General features: G+C 47.1%; 1 protein-coding gene across 1 annotated transcript in view; it reads right to left on the reverse strand.

Moving 5' to 3' along the window:
• Positions 1-20,848, reverse strand: part of ZBTB4 (zinc finger and BTB domain containing 4) — a 39,025-nt gene that overhangs the window by 16,380 nt on the left and 1,797 nt on the right. The window contains exon 2 of the mRNA XM_058181578.1: positions 5,057-5,142. The gene's annotated coding sequence lies outside the window, so the exon portion shown is untranslated. The remainder of the gene's footprint in view (positions 1-5,056; positions 5,143-20,848) is intronic.

A 20,848-nucleotide genomic window follows, 5' to 3' on the forward strand; every position in this document is an offset into this window, starting at 1 on the left:
AGAAGAAAGGAGAGAGAAAGAAAAGAGAGAGAAAGAAAGGGAGAGAGAAAAAGAGAGGAAGAGGAAGAGAGAAAAGAAAGGGAGAAAAGAAAGAAAGTGAGAGAGAAAAGAGAAAGGAGAGAGAGAAAAGGAGAGAAAAGGGAGAGAAAAGAGGAGAGAAAGAGAGAGAGAGAGAAGAAAGGGAGAAAAAGAGAGAAAGAAAAGAGAGAGAGAGAAGAGAAAAAAGAGAAAGAGAGAGAAAAGAAAGGGAGAGAAAGAAAAAGAGAGAGAAAGAAAAAGGGAGAGAGAAAAAGAGAGAAAGAGGGAGAGGAAGAGAGAGGAAGAGAGAGAGAGGAAGAGAGAGAAAGAAAAAGAGAAAAAGAGAGAGAGAGAAAAAGAAAAGAAAGAGAGAGAAAGAAAGGAGAGAGAAAAGGAGAGAGAAGGAGAGAAAAGAGGAAGAGGAAGAGAGAGAGAGAAAAGAAAGGAGAAAAGAAAGAAAGTGAGAGAGAGAGAGAGAGAAGAAAGGGAGAAAAGAGAAAGAAAAGAGAGAGAGAGAGAAAGAGAAAAAGAGAGAAAAGAAAGGAGAGAAAGAAAAGAAAGGAGAGAGAAAAGAGAAAAGAAAGAGAGAGAGAAAAGAAAGGGAGAAAAAGAGAGAGAAAGAGAAAAAACAGAAAGAGAGGAAGTGAGCGAGAGAGAAAGAAGGAAAGAAAGAGGAAGAGAGAGAGAAAAAGAAAGGGATAGAAAGAGAAAAAAGAGAGAGAAAGAAACAGAGACAGAGGAAGAGAAAGAGAGAGAAAGAAGAAAAAGAGAGGAAGAGAGAAAAAAAATAGAAAGGGAAAGGGAGAGAAAAACAGAGAAAACGGAGAGAAAGAGAAAGAGAGAAAGTGAGAAGCATGTTTCAAAAGAAAGAAACCCGAATTTGGACCTCTCAAAATAAAATAAAAAAGTATATATATATATATTTTTCTAATTCGGAGGGCCTGCTCCTTTGCTCATCCTGGGGAAACTTGCAGGCCTCAGATAGAGCAATATCGCAAATGCAAAAATTGCCTTTGGCGAGATGGGCCGGGTGCAGATTTGATAAGTTAATAAAAAAAAAAAAAAAATAGAATAAATAGGGACTTGAGAAGGCTGCCGGGGTATTTCCCACCCTTGAAAATCTGCTCCCCTGGACTGGGCTGGGCTGGCACCCAATGGCCTCTCAGCGCTGTGTCCAGATGCCAACCCAGGAGATGACCTTGGCCAAGACGGCCTCAAGCCACCCCCCCCCCCAAGACCTCGGAGAAAAAATGCCGTTTATCTTGCTCCGAGTAAACTCAGAGGGAAGATAAATTAAAGGTTTCAATCCTGCGCGCTGAGAAGAAAGAAAGAAAAAAAATCCAATTAGGAGAATTGGCTTTGTCATCGAGCTGGTTGGAGGGGGGGGGCTGACGGAGAGGAGCCAGTGCGGAGGAAATGAAGCCTCTCGTGCCCTGCCTCAGTTTTCCCCATCTGGAAAATGGGCCCAGAGAGAGAGACAGCCCAACAAAGAGAGAAGCTTTATTATTATTATTATTATTATTTATTTGATTTCTATACCGCCCTTCTCCCGAAGGACTCAGGGCGGTGTACAGGCAAAAATAAAACAGACAGTACAATATATAATTTAAAATGCAACTAAAAAAACTTATTTTAAAATTGGCCTGAAAATTAAAATATACAGTGAGCTAAAACCCCATTTAAAATTAGTTAATAAGAATTTTAAAAATTTGATAAAATTCAATTTAAGACAGCCCCGCGCGAATAAAAAGATGCGTCTTCAGTTCGCGACGGAAGGTCCGAAGGTCAGGTATTTGGCGTAAACCCGGGGGAAGTTCGTTCCAGAGTGTGGGAGCCCCCACAGAGAAGGACCTTCCCCTGGGGGCCGCCAGCCGACATTGCTTGGCGGACGGCACCCTGAGAAGTCCCTCTCTGTGAGAGCGTACGGGTCGGTGGGAGGCATGTGGTAACAGCAGGCGGTCCCGTAAGTACCCAGGCCCTAAGCCATGGAGCGCTTTAAAGGTCGTAACCAGCACCTTAAAGTGCACTCGAAAGGCCACAGGCAGCCAGTGCAGTCTGCGCAGGAGCGGTGTTATATGGGAGCTACGCGGAGCTCCCTCTATCACCCGCGCAGCTGCATTCTGGACTAACTGAAGCCTCCGAGTGCACTTCAAGGGGAGCCCCATGTAGAGAGCATTACAATAATCCAAGCGAGAGGTAACGAGCGCATGAGTGACCGTGCACAAGGCATCCCGATCAAGGAAGGGGCGCAACTGCCGAACCAGGCGAACCTGGTGGAAGGCCCCCCTGGAGACGGCCGTCAAATGATCTTCAAACGACAGCCGTTCATCCAGGAGGACACCTAAGTTGCGCACCCTATCCTTTGGGGCCAATAACTCGCCTCCAACAGTCAGCCGCGGCTGCAGCTGACTGAATCGGGGTGCCGGCATCCACAGCCACTCCGTCTTGGAAGGATTAAGCTTGAGCCTGTTTCTCCCCATCCAGACCCGTACGGCTTCCACACACCGGGACAGCACTTCAACAGCTTCATTGGGGTGGCCTGGGGTGGAGAAGTACAGCTGGGTGTCATCAGCGTACAGCTGGTATCTCACCCCAAAGCCACTGATGATCTCACCCAACGGTTTCATGTAGATGTTGAACAGAAGGCGAGAGAATCGACCCCGCGGCACCCCACAAGTGAGGTCCCTCGCGGTCGACCTCTGCCCCTGTCAACACCGCTCATGCATCGTCAGAGAGATAGGAGGAGAACCACCGGTACACGGTGCCTCCCACTCCCAATCCCCCCAACCGGCACAGCAGGATACCATGATCGATGGTATCAAAAGCCGCTGAGAGGTCTAATAGGACCAGGGCAGAGGAATAACCCCTGTCCCTGGCCCTCCAGAGATCATCCACCAATGCCACCAAAGCTGTCTCCGTGCTGTACCCGGGTCGGAAGCCGGACTGGAACGGGTCTAGATAGACGGCTTCATCCAGGTATTGGGGTAGCTGTCGCGCCAACAGGATTTGAAAAGGGTGCTGGAAGCCTCCTAAGGCAGCGCCCACCCGCAGGACCCTGGTTGTATAGGTAGTCCTCGACTTACGACCGCAGTAGAATCCACAATTTATGTGGTCCGGCAGGGCAAGTGAGTTTTGCCCCGCGTTACGACTTTTCTTGCCATCAGGCGTTAACTGAATCGCTGCCGTTGTTTTAAGTTGGTCACATGGTTGTTAAGCGGATCGGGCTTCTCCCTTGGCTTTGCTCGTCCGACGGTCGCAAAAGGGGATCACGTGACCCCAGGACAATGCCACCATCATAAATACGAGTCGGTTGCCAAGTGCCTGGGTTTTGACCAGGAGGACGCGGCAACTCTCGTTAAGTGTGAAAAACGGTCGTGAGTCAACTTTTTTCAGTGCCGTTGTAAGTTCGAACGGTCACTAAGCAAACTGTTGTTAAGCCAAAGGCTACCTGTGAAGACAGTCCTCGACTTGCGACCAAAAATTGGGACGGCAACTTACATTGCTAAACCAGGTTGTTGGTCAATGAATTGCACCTGCTTTTATAACCGTTTTTGGGCACGGTTGCTAAGCAAATCCCTAAGCAAAGCTGGCTGAGGAACTCTGGGAGTTGAAGTCCGCAAGTCTTAAAGGGACCAAGGTTGGAGACCCCTGGTTTAGACCAAGGGTCTCCAAACATGGCGGCTTGTGGACTTCAACTCCCAGAATTCCCTAACCAGCTAATTTCCCCCTCCCCCCATTTTGCTGGATATCAAGATATATTATGTTTACCCGCGTACCCACCCTCTATTAAGAAAGCGATCCTTATCGAAAATGGCAATAAAGCTAGTCTAGGCGCCTTGGTTCTCGTCCTATCCGTGCTGAATTCTGGGAAACCCTTGCCTGCTGGGGAATTCTGGGAGTTGAAGTCCACGAAGTCTTCAAAGTCGCCATGTTTGAAGACCCACCCACCCACCCCAGTTTTAAACCGCAAAATATAACCTATAGGATCCTAAGCCAGCATCCAAAGCCAACCTATGTCCGATGCCAGCTTGCATCTAATGTTTCACCCCATGGACACTTTAGGGGGCTTGAGGGTATATCTCAGCGGCATTCAAATTTGCAGAACCCAAGTAGCCATGAGTGGACAATTGGGGAAGGGACGGGATGGGTGGGTGGGTGGGTGGGCAAGGGCAGGTGGTTGTTTTCTCGCCTTCGCGAAGACCCCATCCCCATTACGGAAACTGACTCAAAGCTAAGCGGAGAATCCGTCGGGCCGTCTCGGTCCCATCCCCATCCTCAGCGGAGGAAGCTGGGTTCGAAAGGCCGACGTCGGCTGACGGAAGCGAACTTTGCAAGCCTTGCTGGACCCAAGAACGTGGGTTCTTCGGATATCTGAGTTATGGCTCTCGCCCAGCCTGGCTGGGAATGCTTGGCGTTGTAGTCGGTCCGTCCACCCACCCCCTGCCCCCGCAGCAGGAAGAGAGGTCCAAAGCCTGGCTGCCTTTGATGTTGCCATGGCAACGGGATGCAGGCCTAGCATTGTTCCAAGCCGGCAAGGTGAAACTTCTTATTTTCCCAAAAAAAAGTAGGAAAAGTCCAGCAAACTATGATGGAAGGCATTGAGAAGCTACCAAAAAAAAAGGGGGGGTCAAGAGGAAGAGACGTCCCATAAGTGAGCCACACACACACACACACACACCAAGCAGACATCGGTTGTCAAGGTCTCGATATTTGGGGTCCGGCCTACATCCCGGCACCGTTGCCGTGGAGAAAAGAGTGGCTGGCCTAGATACAGCCCTGGTTGCTATGGAGATGGGAACCGGGAACCCGCCATTTCCATAGAGACGGTGTGGGCTAGACCAGACCTTGCCAAGGGATGCCCTTGCAAGACGTAGATCTGGGACTCCCTCCTGGAGGACCACGCCGGAAGGAGGGGATTCTGGGAAATGGCGGTCCGGACCCACCAGGCCTTTCCCGGAGCCCCTTGCCCGGAGGAGACCTTTGCAAGACCCACCAAAAAAAAAAAAAGAAAGTGATCAAAGGAAGGATGTTGCCTTACCTAGACAAGCTGGCCAGACCTAGTGGGCATCCGGGCACCGGTTGCTCTTCATGCTGCTTTCTCCCGATGGGGCTGGGCTGGACCCTCTGCGCAAGAAAAGAAAATATTGGTTTATTGTAAAGCGCCCAGAATCACAGGAGGGCAGTGAATAAATCTGAGAGACAGCAAGACAGCAGAGACACACAGACATAGCAAGAGCGGAGGCGGGGGGGGGGGGGGGAGGCAGGCAGACATATTGAAAAATAGCCAGACAGATGGATAGATAATAGACAGAGACAAAGAGGTAGATGATAGATAGATAGATAGATAGATAGATGGATGGATGGATGGATGGATGGATGGATGGATGGGTGGGTGGGTGGGTGGATGGATGGATGGATGGTTGGATGAATGGATGGATGGATGGATAGATAGAGAGAGAGAGAGAGATAGATAGATAGATAGATAGATAGATAGATAGATAGATAGATAGATAGATAGATAAGATAGATGGATGATAGACAGACAGACAGACAATGGAGAGATAATAGACATAGATAGGAGAGATGATACTTAGAGATGAAAGGATAGATAGAAGATAGATAGATGACAGACAGACAGACAGACAGACAGACAGATAGATAGATATAGGCAGATCCAGATAATAGATGATAAATAGACAGAGAGTGATAGATGATACATGATAGGTATAGCGATAAATTATATAGACGGAGATGATAGAGAAAGAGAGAAATAGAGACAGACAGATAACATATAGATAATGGAGAAATAGAGAGAGTGAGAGAGACAGACAGACAGACAGACAGACAGACAATAGATGGCTAGATAATAGACAGAGACAGACAGAGACAAAGAGGTAGATGATGGATGGATGGATGGATGGATGGTAGACAGACAGACAATGGAGAGATAAGACATAAATATAGAGAGATGATACATAGAGATGATGATAGATAGATAGATAGATAGATAGATAGATAGATAGATAGATAGATAGATAGATGATAGATATAAGATAGATAGATTAGATATAGACAGACCCATTTAATAGATGATAAATAAACAGAGAGAGAGAGATGATACATGATAGATATAATGATAAATTATATAGACATAGATAATAGATGATAGAGACAGAAAGAGATAAATAGAGACAGACAGATAGATAACATATAGATGATGGAGAAACAGAGGGACAGACAAAGAGACAGACAGACAATAGATGGAGAGAATAGATACAGATAGATACTGATAGAGATATAGATGGAGAGAGAGAGGTAGATAGATACAGTAGGTAATAGATGATAAACAGAGAGAGATAATAGATACATAGACCGATAGACAGACAGATATAGACAGACAGATAAAAGGGGCACCCCATTACCCCAAATTCAAACCGTCCGTAGTTCTGAGCGCCCCTCCGGCCTCCCTTCGACTGTTTGAATAACAAAATAATCTGCATTTTGTCTAGAAAGCCCAGGAGCTTGCTGGCTGCCTGGCTGGCTGACTTGTTTTTTTTTTTTTTGCAAAACTATCTCCGGCTCGACTTGTTTTCCTTTTCGCAAAAGCGAAATGCAGGCATGGACGACACGTTTGAGGTCAAACAACAGCCCAAAGAACCAGAGTTTCCCACCTAAGTCGGGATCTCACAGGCCAAAATCGGGAGAGGTGGGTGGGTCGGTTGGTGGCATCCGCCCAGAGGGATTCGGGTCTGTCCAACCGTCTTTACGTTTAAATCTTTGCAAGAGACAGGCCCAAGCTATCTTAGCAACGTAGAAATGCTATATGAGTTTTTAAAAGCTAGCCTCCAGGGAGGCATGAAAAAAAGCACCCTCCTAGAAGGGCTAGGATTAAAATTATATTCCTCATTAGAAGCAACTCCTTGGAAACCTCCGTTGGATGTCTGGAGAAATAGAATTGATAGGTTTGGGGGAAGTTTTGCCCATTCCTGCAAGCTTCAGGGGTATTGCAAGCGGTGTTTTCCCTCCATTCCCCAGTGTGTTTAAAAGCACACACACACAAAAAAAAAGACGCAGTGATTAGAAGCCGTTTAGAAAAGAAAAAAATAATAATAACATTTGCAAACACCAGATTATTTTGTGAGAAGCTTTGGGGCCGGGACTAAGAACCAAGATAAAAGTGTGTTTTTTTTTAAAAATGATTCCTTTTTTTCTTAACCGTGGCAACTTGATTGGGGAGGGGGAATACAACTCCCAGAATTCCCCACCCAGCTAAGTTTAGACTGGCTTTCTGGGGGGGGGGGATTCTGGGAGTTGAAGTCCGCCCCGCGTCCAAGTTGACAAGCTGGAAAAATTCTTTGGGAAAAGATTGTCGGGTGCGTCGCTTAAAAATAGAAAAACGCTTCTATTTATTTTTTTTTAACCTCCTTTCCCCGAAACTGTTAGCGAGGAATGCCACTGGATTCACACGCACGGAAGCTGTGAAACGCCAACGGTGGCAGCTTCCGAGCGCTAAAAATAATATTAGGATCGCTCTCCTCTATATCCGGTCTACAGCGAAAGCTTTAAAGCTTTAAAGAGAAGCTAGAAAAGTTCTTCGACCCCAAATGGCGGAGTCTGTGCACGATGGGCCACCCCTCCAATGGAATAACAACAGAATAACGGAATAACAAGAGTTGAAAGAGACCTTGGAGATCTTCTAGTCCAACCCCACCCGCCGCAGCGCAAGCAAGAGACCCTATATAAGTAGTCCTTGACTTATGGCTAGAATTGAACCCCAAAATATCCGTGGCTAAGCGAGACATTGGTGAAACCCCGTTTTACGGGGTTTCTTGCCACGGTTGTTAAGAGAATCAATGCCGTTGTTACGTTAGTAACACCGCCGTTAAGTGAATCTGGCTTCCCTATCAATTTCGCTTCTCAGAAGGCCGCAAAAGGGGATCACGTGACCCCGGGATGCTGCAACCGTCATAAATATGAGTCGGTTACTAAGCGGCTGAATTTGGATCACGTGACAACACCCCCCCCCGAGAGACTGCAATGGTGAATAAGTGTGAAAAATGGTCACCAGTCACTTTTTTCGGCGCCGTCACTAAGTGAACTGTTTGTTAACCCATAATTTAGGACGGGTGCAGGGTCGTTTCCCCCTCCGACCAGCCAAGCCAGTGGGGGGAAGCCTGATTCGGTTAACAACCGAGCGACTCGCTTCACTTAACGACGGTGGCAAGAAAGGTCGCGAAACTGAAGCAAAACTCACGGAAGCACCATCTAAAGTTAGCAAGAGAAATTTTGGGGCTCGGTTCCGGTCGTTAAGACGAGGACCATCTGTAGAAGCTTAGGAAGCGAATATATGTTGTACCTTGATGAACGTATCTTTTCTTTTATGTACACTGAGAGCCTATGCACCAAGACAAATTCCTTGTGTGTCCAATCACACTTGGCCAATAAAAAATTCTATTCTATTCTATTCTATTCTATAACAGCAGGAAAATGTGTTTCGCCTCCATGGGAAACCGATGAAAATTGGGAAATGTGGGTCAGCTCTCGGTGCCCTCTTTAACGGCATTCAGCGGCCCGGTTTTTTCGCGGAATAAGAGTGATGAAACGCCGGAAAAAAGAAGAATAGAATTCTTTATTGGCCAAGTGTGATTGCGCACACAAGGAATTTGTCTTGGTGCATATGCTCTCGGTGTACATCAAAGCGACGGGAATTGAAAAAAAGAGGAGCAACCATGGAGCAAAAAAAATAATAATAATAAAATAAAATTTGCAAGAGGAGAAGGGGAGGCTCACCTCTTCTCCGACACGACGGATTCGAAACTAACCGTTAGCATTAACAGAGAGGTCGAATCCAGATTAACGTCCGAGCGCGAATACCGCTTCGCAAAGCCTTAGCAAAGGCCACATCTGGAAGGCCGCCTCCAGTTTGGGTCGCCACGATATTAAAAAAAAAACAGACGTTTTGAGACTCTGGAAAGAGTGCGGAGAAGAGCGACGAAGAGGATTTAGGGGGCTGGAGGATAAAACATAGGAAGAACGGTTGCTGGAATTGGGGATGTCTAGTTTGATGAAAAGGAGGACGTATCTAGTGGTCTTCCAATATTTGAGGGGCTGCCCCAAAGAAGAGGGGGGGTCAACTTATTCTCCAAAGCCCGTGAAGGCAGGAGAAGAAGCCACAGATGGAAACTAACCAAGGAGAGAAGCAACCTGGAAGGAAGGAGAAATTTCCCGACATTAACCAGTGGAACAACTCGCCACCAGAAGTTGTAGGTGCTCTACCACTGGTGGTTTTTAAGAAGAGACTGGACAGTCATTTGTCAGGAACGGTGTAGGGTCTCCTGCTTGAGCAGAGGGTTGGACTAGAAGACCTCCAAGGTCCCTCCCAACCCTGTTGTTCTATTTCTATTATTTCTGTTTCTGTTCTTATTTCTACCTCTACTTCTATTCATCAAGGAGAGAAACAACCTAGAAGGAAGGGAGGAATTTCCTAACGGTGAGAACAACTAACCAGTGGAACGGCTTGCCACCAGAACCGGAAGTTTTTTAAGAAGACATTGGGCAACCATTTGTCTGAAGTTTTTTGCAGGTCGTCCTCGACTTACAACAGTTCACTTAGTGGCCGTTCAAAGTCACAGCGGCACTGAAACGAAAGTGGCTTACGACCGTTTCTCACAGTTAACGACGCCCCGCCCCCCAGTGGTCACGCGATCCACATTCTTGGCAATTGACTCATATTTATGACTTGTTGCAATGTCCCCGGAGTCATGTCGTCCCCCTTTTGTGGCCTTCCGACAAGCAAAGTCAACGGGGAAGCTAGATTCACTTAAGGACCGGGATGCTACTTTATTAACTGCAGAGATTCACTTAACGACTCTGGCACGAAAGGCCATAAAATAGGCCAAACTCACTTAACAAACGTCTCCCGAACAACAGAAATTTTGGCCCCCATTGGGGCCCGTTAAGTCAAGGACTACCTGTATCAGGTTTCCTGCTTAAGCAGGGGGTGGGACTAGAAGACCTCCAAGGTCCCTTCCAACTGTCAATTCTTTTTAAAAAAAACACAAGCCCAGGCCTAGAGCAAAAATCACAGGATGCACGGGAGAAAATGCACTTTTGTGTTCTTTTGAAGCACAAACATCCGAGTGCAATTCTCATCAAAAAAATCTTGCACGATCAAGGCCCGGCAGCTGGATCTGAGACTAGCCAACATTCAGGGTTCGGCGGTCCTGGATCCAGCTTGGCGCGGTTGTGACATCAGGACGAGGAGCCGCAAAAGGACACGCATGCAAATGTGTCGGGCGCAAATACTGAGGAAGTGCGGTGTAAATTAATTCGGATTAATTCTGCAAGCCGACCGAGGCCCTGATACCCAGTGTTGCAAGCGAGCAACGACTGCAACACCCAGATGACGGTGTATGTGTGTGTTGTGTGTGAACGGCTATCCTGGCTTGTTCTCGTCGCTCCCAACATCAGCAGATCCCAACCTTAATCTAATAAGTAGCCTCAAAGGAAGCCAGCGTCCTTTCCAATCGGGCAGGGATAAAGGATTAGTCCAAAGCCTAGCAAATCATTAACCAGAAAACAACACCACGGAAACACCCAAACCCTAGTTTATATCTTTTGTGTGTGTGTCTTTTGTGTGTGTGTTTCCGGCCTCCAAAGCATCCTGAGAGCTTGCAAACAAAAAAAACAAACAAAAAAGCCAAAAACCATCAGGATGGAGGCCCGAATTAGCGAACAATCAAAGAAGACCCCAGAACGAAACACAAATGGATACCAGGAGAGGAAATATATATATACATACATACATACATACATATATATATATGTATATATTTATATATGTATACAGCTGCGATCACACATTGCTCCCAGAAGCACGAAGCTGAAGCCTGAAGATGACGAATGAGACTTCGTTGAAACGTCGCCAAGACACTTCCAATTTTACGTGGGAGAAAACCCGAATAACCAAAGACCTACATACGAACACCCGCGAAAATCTCAGAAAACAAATATATATATATATATATATCCAAAAATGGAGGTTGCTGTTCCTTTAAAAAGAAAAAGACAAAAAAATAATAAAAAAGATTACTCCATCCAAACCTCGCCGCATTCCGGAGCCAATGGAAAAGCCGTGGGGTTTTTTTTCACCAGACAAAATGCATTATTGGCTAAACCGGTTATGGGTTCATGTTGTTCCTGGTGTTTTAGAAACTAGCGGAAAAAAAATAATAATATAGGAGCCATTTTTCTAAAGAAGAGAGGGGACATTTTTAAAGACGGGATTAGACAACCATTTGTCTGAAATGGTTATAGGGTTTCCTGCCTAAGCAGAGGGTTGGACTAGATGACCTCGAAGGTCCCTGCCAACTCTGCTATTGTTCTGTTCTATTCTATTCTATTCTATTCTATTCTATTCTATTCTATTCTATTCTATTCTAATTCTAATTTTAATTCTATTCCATTCCATTCCATTCTCTATTCTATTCTATTCTAATTGTAATTGTAATTTTAATTCTATTCCATTCCATTCTCTATTCTATTCTATTCCATTCCATTCTCTATTCCATTGCATTCCATTCCATATTTTCTATTCAATTCTATTCTAATTCTATTCCATTCCATTCTCTAATATATTCCATTCCATATTTTCTATTCTATTCTATTCTATTCTATTCTATTCTATTCCATTCCACTCCATATTTTCTATTCTATTCTATTCTATTCCATTCCATATTTTCTATTCTATTCTATTGTATTCTATTGTATTCTATTCTATTCTATTCTCTATTCCATTGCATTCCATTCCATATTTTCTATTCAATTCTATTCTAATTCTATTCCATTCCATTCTCTAATATATTCCATTCCATATTTTCTATTCTATTCTATTGTATTCTATTCTATTCTATTCCATTCCATATTTTCTATTCCATTCCATTCCATTCTCTATTCTATTCTATTCCATTCCATTCTCTATTCCATTGCATTCCATTCCATATTTTCTATTCAATTCTATTCTAATTCTATTCCATTCCATTCTCTAATATATTCCATTCCATATTTTCTATTCTATTCTATTCTATTCTATTCCATTCCATTCCATTCCATTCCATTCCATTCCACTCCATATTTTCTATTCTATTCTATTCTATTCCATTCCATATTTTCTATTCTATTCTATTGTATTCTATTCTATTCTATTCCATTCCATTCCACTCCATATTTTCTCTTCTCTTCTCTTCTCTTCTCTTCTCTTCTCTTCTCTTCTCTTCTCTTCTCTTCCATTCCATTCCATTCCATTCCATTCCATTCCATTCCATTCCATTCCATTCCATATTTTCTATTCTATTCTATGCTATTCTATTTCTAATTCTATTCCATTTCATAGTAATTTCTATCCTATCCTATCCTACATTCCACAGGTAGTCCTTGACTTACAGTCTCAATGGAGCCCCCAATTTCTCTTGCTGAGTGAACCATTTGTTAGGTGAGTTTTGCCCCATTTTACGAACTTTCCTGCCACGGTCGTTCAGTGAATCACCGTGGTTGTTAAGTTGGTAACACGGCCGTTAAGCAAACCCGGTCGGTCGGTCGCCAAAGGGGATCCCACGACTCCAGGACACTGCCACCATCATAAATACGAAGCGCTTGCCGAGCGTCTGAATTTCGACACGTGATACACCGGGGGAGGGGGGGGGAGGCCGCAATGCTCGTTAAGTGTGAAAAAGGGACCCCAGTTGAAAATACAGTCCCTAAACGAGCTGTGTCGTTAAGTCGAGGACCACCTACGTTTTCGATCGGTGTTCATTTTAAGTCGGAAAACTTTTTAAGCCGGGTGGGACTTTCGACTCCTAGAATTCCGCACAGCCGGGCTGGGGGAATTCTGGGAGTTGAAGTCCACCCAGCTGAAAAGTTCTCAACTTTTTCAACACGCAACGACACACACACAGAGCCCACGCCGAACAGGAAGTAGATTGTGCCAGCCACACCCTCTGCAAAGCCAAACCGAACTATTTGGACGGCGCTACAACAATAACAACAACAACAACAACCAAGTGCCTCTGTGTGTGTGTGTGTGTGTGTGTCAAATAACACAGACCCCCTCAGGCTCTTCTTCTTCATGCAAACAGACCCAGGCAGGACTTGTCGCTCTGCATTCCTGGGCTAAGAGGAGAAGGACCCCCTCCCCACGCAAGAGGTTGCCAAGGGGAAAAAAACAACAACCCGGAAACCGTCCATAAGCCATGTTGAGCTCAAGCCATAACTTGTCCGAGTTTCCTGGCGGGCGAAAGAAAGCGACAGGCTATCCTGGTTTACCTTTCTCCCTGGTGGGGGAGCTGCTGGCGAAACCCCCATCCCCAAAACAACGGAATACCGCCAGCCCTGGACCGAACCCCGTTTCCGCTACTTAAGGGAGACGTGGAAGCGGGCGTTCGCCCCGTTTTACGACCTTCCTCACACACACACACTGCCGTTAAGTGAATCGACGTGGAGTCCCACGGTTGTCCGGTTGAATCCGGTTCTCGCTCCCCCCCCGCCCTCCCCCCCCGTGGCTTTGCTCGCCCAAAGGTCGCCAATTCACGGGGCCGTCGTAAAGACGAGCCTGTGGCCGGAGCGTCTGAATTTTGATAGTGTGACCGCCGGGGGGGGGGGGGAAGGGGGAGGGAGGGATGGATGGCTGCCCCGGATTTAAATGTAAAAAAAAAACCATTTTAACGTTTTTAAACTTTAAACTTAAAGTCCCTTCCCCCTCCCACCCCCCACACTCCCCCGAACGGTCACTCGACGGACGGCTGTAATTCGAGGATTATATTTTTCAGCCGGTTTGAATTTTGGTTCGCCAAGATAAAAAAAAAGTAATAATAATTTCGATTTGATTTGCGCCGGCCCCGTCGTCTCCAAGGTCAGACGACGTCCGAGCGGCGGAACGAAGGAAGATCTCGCATCCGGCTGCGCAGCATGGAAAGTTTCCATCGCTGTGACCTTTCCTTGCAAAGAGACTCTCTTCTCTCTCTCTTCTCTCCGGCCGCCGAAGTGGCCAGGCGGGAATTGGCAGGAAAAGGAAAGGAAAGAAGAAGAAAAAATCCGAAACAACCCCCCCGCCCCCCCAGAAGGCAGGAGGGAGAGGCCGAAGCAACCTTGAACGAGGACCAGGCGGAAATTCTCCAGGGAAAAACACCGGCAGGCCTTCTTGGCAAATCGATCGATAGGGAGAGAGCGGGAAGGGACCCTGGAGGTCATCTAATCCAACCCCCCTGCTCAGCCGGGAGACCCTGCACCGTTTGACATATGTCATATAATGGAAGGGACTCTGGAGGTCATCTAGTCCAATCCCCCTGCTCCGTTTGACATCAATATGTCATTTAATGGAAGGGACCCTGGAGGTCATCTAGTCTAACCCCCTGCTCAGCCGGGAGACCATGCACCATTTGACATATGTCATATAATGGAAGGGACTCTGGAGGTCATCTAGTCCAACCCCCCCTGCTCCGTTTGACATCAATATGTCATTTAATGGAAGGGACCCTGGAGGTCATCTAGTCCAACCCCCCCTGCTCCGTTTGACATCAATATGTCATATAATGGAAGGGACCCTGGAGGTCATCTAGTCCAACCCCCCTGCTCAGCCGGGAGACCCTGCACCGTTTGACATCAAATGTCATATAATGGAAGGGACTCTGGAGGTCATCTAGTCCAATCCCCCTGCTCCGTTTGACATCAATATGTCATTTAATGGAAGGGACCCTGGAGGTCATCTAGTCTAACCCCCTGCTCAGCCGGGAGACCATGCACCGTTTGACATATGTCATATAATGGAAGGGACTCTGGAGGTCATCTAGTCCAACCCCTGCTCCGCTTGACATCAATATGTCATTTAATGGAAGGGACCTGGAGGTCATCTAGTCCAACCCCTGCTCCGTTTGACATCAATATGTCATATAATGGAAGGGACCCTGGAGGTCATCTAGTCCAACCCCCCTGCTCAGCCGGGAGACCCTGCACCGTTTGACATCAATATCATATAATGGAAGGGACTCTGGAGGTCATCTAGTCCAACCCCCCCTGCTCCGTTTGACATCAATATGTCATATAATGGAAGGGACCCTGGAGGTCATCTAGTCCAACCCCCCTGCTCAGGCAGGAGACCCTGCACCATTTGACATCAATATGTCATATAATGGAAGGGACCCTGGAGGTCATCTAGTCCAACCCCCTGCTCAGGCAGGAGACTCTGCAGCGTTTAACATCAATATGTCATATAAGGGAAAGGACCTTGGAGGTCATCTAGTCCAACCCCCTGCTCAGCCGGGAGACCCTGCACAATTTGACAATAATGGAAGGGACCTTGGAGATCTTCTAGTCCAGCCCCCTTCCCAAGCGGGAGACCCGACCATTTGAGATTAATATCTAATATCGGACTAGCGCTGAAAGGGACTTTGAAGGTCTTCCAGTCTAGCAGGAGACCTCATACCATTCCAGACAAATGGCTGCCTAGGGTCTCCTTAAAAAACTCCAGTGATAAGAGCACCTACAACTTCCGGTGGCAAGGAGTTCCACTGGTTAATTGTCCTCACAGTTAGGAAATTTCTAAGTTGCTTTTCTCCTTGATGAGTTTCCATCCGTTGTTTCTTGTCCTGCCCTCTGGGGCTTTGGAGAATAGTTTGACCCCCTCCTCTTCTTTGGGGCAGCCCCACAAATACTGGAAGACTGCTATCATGTCCCCCCTACTTCTTCTTTCCTCTAGACCGGCTAAACCCAAATCCTGCAACCGTCCTTCCTATGTTTTAGTCTCCTTTAAGCCTTTGATCCTCTGAGTTGCTCTTCTCTGCACTTTTTCCAAAAGTCTCAACATCTTTTTTTGTTAACCTGGGGACCAAAACTAGATGCATTGTAATATTCCAGGTGTGTATTACAAGCAGGTCACGTTCATCCAGTGACGTTCAAAGTTGCAACGGATTGGGGGGAAAAAAGCGACTTACGACCGTTTTTCACACTTACGACCCATGTGGTCACGCGATCGAAATTCAGACTCCTGACAAACTGACGGACGGCTATAGCGGGTCGCAGCTCTCCTGGGGGTCACGTGATCCCCCTTTTGCGACCTTCTGACAAGCCAAGTCCGTGGGGGAGGCCGAATTCGCATCGCAAACCTAACTGGAACAACCGCCGCGATTCATTTAACAAACTTTTGGTGAGAAATGTCATAAAATGGGCCGAAACTCTCTTGGAACAAAATGCTTCACTTAGCAACATATATTTTGGGCTCAGCTGTCGTCGTTAAGCCTAACAGGGCTACCGTACCTGTAAATGCTTATTTTTCTCCCCTTGGCTTTATCAATCGATCATCAAAGAATTGGAAGGGACCTGCGAGGTCATCTAGTCCAACCCCCTGCTCAAGCAGGAGACCCTTATACCATTTCAGACAAAAAAAACCTCCAGTGACGAAGCACCTACGACTTTCACTCAACGCAATTCGCCACACTGGAGGAAACCCACAACTTTGTCGTAGTGTTATTTTGTTTTTAAAGTTTCCATCCGTTTGCATCTGGGAGGGAAGGCCTGTCGGCTGCCTCCTTTGAAAATGGGTCACGGCTATTCGGATCAGCTTTGGCACACCGCGCGTGCCAGGGGCCCTGGGATTCAGGGGCCCGATGCCCACCCATCTGGAAGGGCACCAGGTGTGCTATTCTCCCAGCCAGGAGTCCTGGCTGCAGAGACCGAAGGACGAGATGGTTTTTTATGAATGCATCACACTTGTGCCGAGTTGCGTCAGATTCAGGGGAGAGGTGTGTGTGTATGAGCCTCTGGTGGCTCAGCAGACTAAGTCTGTCTGTTATTAACAGCAGCTGCTTGCAATTACTGCAGGTTCAAATCCCACCAGGCCCAAGGTTGACTCAGCCTTCCATCCTTTATAAGGTAGGTAAAATGAGGACCCAGATTGTTGGGGGAAATAAATTGACTTTGTATATAAATATACAAATAGAATGAAGACTATTGCTTGACATAGTGTAAGCCGCCCTGAGTCTTCGGAGAAGGGCGGGATATAAATGCAAATAATAATAATAATAATAATAATAATAATAATAATAATAATAATAATAATAATAATAATAATAATAATAATATGTGTGTGTATGTGTGTGTGAAATGAACACCCCGTTGCAAACTCTTCCCCTCGCCCGAACATTATAAGGCAGTTGTGCAAACCTGAGAAACACACAACTGTGCACATGAGAAAGTCGTCCTCCGACGCTTGTGCAAAATACCCGTGCCACGGGTATTAAAACAGGCCTGAATCTGTAGGGAGAGCTACACACACACACACACACACACACACCTGGGGGGGCCCCACAAAATTGTCACAACTCCCAATGCCTTAAGACAACACACCCGTGAATCTCACACCTTGGCTTACCAAATCCATAGCTCCCCCCTCGGGTTCACAGCAATCTTTCTCCTGTCCCGACGTCTTTTAAAAAAAATTATCACACAGATGCAAATGCCAAAAGTCTCCGAATCGGTGCGCGACGGCAGCTGTGCAGGTTACCCTCGACTTACGTCACTTCGTTTAGCGACTGATCGAAGTTACGACGGCGCTGGGGGGGGGGAAAATGTGACCTAGGATCGTCTTTCCCCCGCTTACGACCGTCGCAGCCTCCCACGTGGTCAGGTCATCAAAATCCGGACGCGTGTCATCAGACTCGCATTTATGATGGCCGCAGTCTCGCGTGACCCGTTTTTGCGACCTTGTGACGAGCCAAGTCGGCGGAGTAAGCGAGATTCGCTTAACAACGGAGTTAATATCCGTAACAACTAAGATATCCGTTTCCCTTAACAACGCATCGTGTTACTGGCTTAAAAACCGCAGTGATTCACTTAACAACGGGGGCAAGAAAGGTCGCAAAACGAGAGGAGACTGACCGACCCGATGTCTCACTTTAACAGCTGTGGTTGTGAAGATTGGCCAAATAGGCAGTCCTCGACTTACAACGGTTCGCTTAGTGACCGCTTGAAGTTATCACGGCGCTGAAAAAAGGGGCGTTTTTTCAGTTTACGACCGTCGCAGCATCCCCGTGATCGAAATTCTTGGCAACCGATTTCGTACTTACGACGGTTGCAGTATCCCGGGGTCACGTGATCCTCTTTTGCGACCTTCTTATAAGCCAAGTCAATTGGGGGTGGGGGGTGGGGGAAGAAATCAGATTCACTTAACAACGGTGGGCAAAACTCACTTAACAAATGGCAGAAATGTTGGGCTGAATTGCGGTTTGAAGTTGGGCAATTCCCCAACTTACAACTGTTCGTTTTACAGACCGTTCAAAGTTACGACGGGGCTGGGGGAAAAAAATGGGCCTTAGGGACGTTTTCCCCCGGCTGCGAGACCTTTTGCAAAAAAAATTGTGGTTTTTGTAAGTCGAGAGTTACCTGTACTCACACACCTTCCTCCAGGTTACGCAACCTGACACGTTTCTCCCTTCCCCGCCAGCCATGTTTAGAGAAAACGGAAACACACGCGTGCCAAGAAGAGGAAAACAACAGCTTTAGCATCCGTGACAAGGTTGTGTGTTGTGGCTCGCCACGTCCACACCGAACGCCCCCCACCCACCCACCCTCCAGCCCTGCAGTTCTAACAGGCCCTCTGGCGATGGGTGTGCTTGGATGTTTGTGTAAGGCGCACACACAAATGAACACGGGGCGGCCCGGAGGTGTGAAAAAATAGCAAGGAAGAGCAGGGAAGGGAAGAAAGAGCTCAAGACACATTTATTCATCTGTGCAGGACTGTAGATTTTAAATTTAGAGGGGTTTTAAATTGATTTTAATATTTATATTTCTATTTTTAATAATTGGGCATTAGAATAAGTTTTTTAATGATCATTTTAATTTGTATATTGATGTTTTATATGCCTGTGAACCGCCCTGAGTCCTTTGGGAGATAGGGCGGTATATAAATTTGAATAATAAATAAATAAATAAATAAATAAATAAATAAATAAAAAAAGAAAAAAAGAAAAGAAAGAAGGAAAAAAGAAAAGAAAAGAAGGAAAGGAAGAGGAAAGAGGTTTGGGGGGTGGGGGGTTGGGAGGAAAAAAATAAGACATTTAAGGCCCGGCGATGTTGGGTAGTGTTGCACATCCCGGCTGCCGAAGAGTGGAGATGCAAAAGTGCCAGAAAACGCAGGGGAAAAAGAAGAAGGAAAAAATGAGCGAGAGGAGGTGTGGCTATCGAATTTATTTTTTTCGGGGGTGGGGTGGGGTGGGGGGGAGGGAGAGGAGCCCGCCTTTCTCCGGGAGGAAATTTGGAGCAACGCAGCAAAATTGGGAAGCAGCCGGAGGGAGTTGGAAAATGCGGAAAAGGAAGAAAGGAGGAGGAGGAGGAGGAGGAGGAGGAGAAGGAATGGGCCGGTTGCAGTGAAAACAGGGACTGCTGATGCGGGGTTATGGTTGGGCTGGAAAAAATGGCTGGGCTGGAAGCAGGGGGGGGGGGAGAGAGAAAATCCATCCCACATCGAGCCATTGTGTGTGTGTGTTTGTGTGTGTGAGGCCGAAAGCTTCCAGGTTTGGAAAACTGGGAGGTTTCGAAACCGGCTCCCCCCAAAACCTGGTTTGTATTTGGTTGCAAAACAAACAAACCAAACAAACGCACAAGCCATTTTGGTTCCCGGCCGAGGCCGGCTCAGCCGGGATGGCCAAACAGGGCCTGGAAAAGGAAGCCGAACTGCAGAAGTGGTCAGCGGAGGGAGGGGGGTGGGTGGGTGGTTGGGACAGATGCACGTGGGGGAGGGTCTTCTCCTCCCCCCCTCCCCCACACACATACTGCCACATTCAAGGGGCTTCCTGGGACCACCACCTGTGGGAAGCGCTGGCCTGGCACCCTCCAAATTGCCTTCCTTGGCACAGAGCAATTCGGAGGACCGAGTGGGCAGAATGGGGGGGGGGACACTCCCGTACCCAGCGGGCACAGCTGGAAAGCCCCCCTCACCTCCTCACTTGGCGGTGTGTGTCGTGCCTGCCTAAATGGCTATCCATCGGGGAAGGTGGCATCGCAGGGAGGGAGGAGAGCAGCGTGTTCGGTGGGCACAGGAGGCGAGGGCGAAGGCCACATTCGTGAGACGGGCATGCGGAGAGGTTGCCGGGTGGGCCGGGAGGCTGGGCACCTGGCATCTTCTGTGGGATGGGGAGGGGGGTGGTACAGGATGTTTGGTGTGTGTGTGTGGGGGGGAGTTACGGTTTTTAGAAGGCGAGACACACGCACACACATAAAAACGACCAAGGGGAGGATTTAACTTGGGGTTGTTTGGGAAGGAAGGAAGGAAGGAAAGAAAGAAAATGAAGGAAGGGAGGAAGGGGGGGAGGGAAAGAGAGAGAAGGAAAGTAGGAAGGAAGGAAGGGAAGAAAGAAAAGGAAGGAAGGGAAGGAAGGAAGGAAGGAAAATGAGAAGGGAGGGAGGAAAGGAAAGGAAGGAAGAGAGGAAAAGAGAGAGAAGGAAAGTAGGAAGGAAGGAAGGAAAGAAAAGGGAAGGAAGGAAGGAAGGAAAATGAGAAGGGAGGGAGCAAAGGAAAGGAAGGAAGAGGAAGGAAGGGAGGAAAAGAGAAGGAAAGTAGGAAGGAAGGAAGAAAGAAGGAAGGAAGAGGAGGAAGGAAAGTAGGAAGGAAGGAGGAAAGAGAGGAGGAAGGAAGGAAGGAAGGAAGGAGGAAGGGAGGAAGGAAGGAAAGGAAGGAAGGAAGGAAGGAGGAAGAGAAGGAGAAGGAAGGAGGAAGGAAAGGAAGGAAGGAAAGAAAGAAGGAAGGAAGGAAGGAAGAAAAAGAAAGAAGGAAGAAGGAAGGAAG

The sequence above is a fragment of the Ahaetulla prasina genome, chromosome 4, assembly GCF_028640845.1.
Source record: "Ahaetulla prasina isolate Xishuangbanna chromosome 4, ASM2864084v1, whole genome shotgun sequence".
NCBI lineage: Eukaryota > Metazoa > Chordata > Lepidosauria > Squamata > Colubridae > Ahaetulla > Ahaetulla prasina.